Raw genomic sequence first — 2,227 nt, forward strand, 5'->3', positions numbered from 1 at the left:
CTTGTGTCTGTGTCATTAGTGACCAAAAGGGTTTTTGATAAGCGGAAAAGACCCTGCAGCTTCAAATTAGGAGACTTCGTCTGGTTGTCTACCAAGAATTTGAAGTTGAGACAGCCATCTCATAAGTTAGGCCCCCAAATCATCGGCCCTTATAGGATCACCAGGGTTATCAATCCAGTGGCATTTCAGTTAGATCTGCCCCGTTCTTTGGGTATCAATAAAACATTTCATTGTTCCCTTTTAAAACGGGCGATTAGTAATCCTTCTTCCAGAGGAAGACCTTCCCCTCTTCTGATACGTGGCCAGAGGGAGTTTGTTGTTGAAAGGATTCTTGACTCCAAGATGGTTCGGGGTCGGCTGTCATTTTTGGTGCACTGGAAGGGGTATGGCCCAGAGGAGCGGTCGTGGGTGCGCAGTTGTGATCTTCATGCCCCCAGACTGATACGCTCTTTCTTCTCGCAGTTCCCCGATAAACCCGGTGGTAGGGGTTCTTTGACCCCTCGTCAGATGGGGGGTACTGTTAGGGTCTCCTGCCCTGTGCTGCCACGTCGTCATGGCAACCGGGAGACGAATGCTAGCGGAGTAACCTGAGCGCAGCTGATACTCCGGTTCGGGTCTTTTGCTGTGCAGTGGTTACAAGCAGGGGATCCGGTGCTGGTTTTTGTGCTCACAGTCTGTGAGGTCTGAGTGGGGCGTGGACAGCACCTGCTTTGTAAGGCCTTTTCTCAGATTAAGCAGATGCTGCTGAATCTTTGTTGGTTAGTCAACAGCATTTCGGGTTCTCTACGTATTAAAACACAACATCTTGCTTTTTCCATCTGAGCATTTGTAATACTAGGGAGACACCCAGTTTCTTAGCCTCTGGGCTTCTCTGTTCACTTTGTGTTGGTTTTGTTACCCTATCACTTTCTGTGTACGTGATGTCATATTTCCCAGTCTGTCTGTTAGTTCATTTGTTTTGCATCCCTCTCTGTTCAGACACCAGTACATTCCTGCAGGCACTGGTGTGCATAACAACATCATCAAGCACAGGGAAACAAAGAAGCCCCAGATCCCTGTGGGTAAGTCAAAGGGGAAAAGGTGTTATAATTGCCAGAAGGAAGGTCATTTTGCAAGAGATTGTAGATCAAGAAGTAGACCAAATTTATATAAACCCCCTAGACAAAGATATGAGCAAAGTTATGACACACCAAATTGTAATCAGAGATCACATAGGAAGGAGTTTGGGCCGCACCTGTAACATGCAATCAGGAAAGGTAATCAAATCAAGGTGATCATTAGGACTGATAGTAAGCCTGAGGTTACAGTTAAGGAAATGGGAGGTCAGTTCCTTGCAGGCACAAGGACGGCCGGGTAGACGTTGTAATGTATCTGTAAAATGTTCTTTTCCCCATCTCTGACGTTCATCGGCAGGACCCAAATATCACATAGCTATTTGGTCCTTGCAGAAAACCCCAGTATGACCTACCAGCATCGATGTATCCTGGCCAGATACAAAGGATAGAGTATGGAAATACTGGTGGGAGAGACTATGCAAAGATACCATTGGACATGTAGATGTGACAGCCTGATGGTGAACGGAAGATCTGAGCTATCCATGATTAAGGGCAGTGCGCCTGAAACGCGTCGGTGAAAAGACTGGGAAGCGGACTTATCACAAAAAATCCAGCTTTTCACTTGCTTTTCATGTCAGCGTGTAGCTGACTCTCTGGGAGCCGTAGCTACAGCCGCTTGATAGATCGGGACTGTGATCATTCACTCAGCGCCGCACAGCGCAAGTGAGCGGTGGCCGGAGAAGAGAACAAGTTAGAGCGGGGGAACCAGCCGGAGGAAGACGGACGTCACCAGTAACAAGGTTGGTAGTATAGGGAGAGTCAGGTGTCGGGACGATCCACACACAGACCTGCCTACACGGCAAATTACGGAACCCCTGCAATCAATTAAGCACCGCTTGGAGATCCCAGTCAAATTTACAAAAGGGCTGTAAACATCAGAACCATTTGTTTTTATTCACAGGTATTGCACAATTTGTTACACTGTTCAATTTGGCTACATTACAGCCATTCATTGCAGTCATTTACATTTTACAAGCGCTTTGGTTTATTCTTTTACAAATGTTTTTCTCTCTCCTGAAAAATGTTTGAAAAATGTTTTTTTTTCTGTTGTTTATTGTTGATTTATGTGATGCATATATATATGAACGGTTCTCTCTCTCTTGTTGTTTTTT

The sequence above is a fragment of the Pseudophryne corroboree genome, chromosome 7 (assembly GCF_028390025.1).
Source record: "Pseudophryne corroboree isolate aPseCor3 chromosome 7, aPseCor3.hap2, whole genome shotgun sequence".
Lineage (NCBI taxonomy): Eukaryota > Metazoa > Chordata > Amphibia > Anura > Myobatrachidae > Pseudophryne > Pseudophryne corroboree.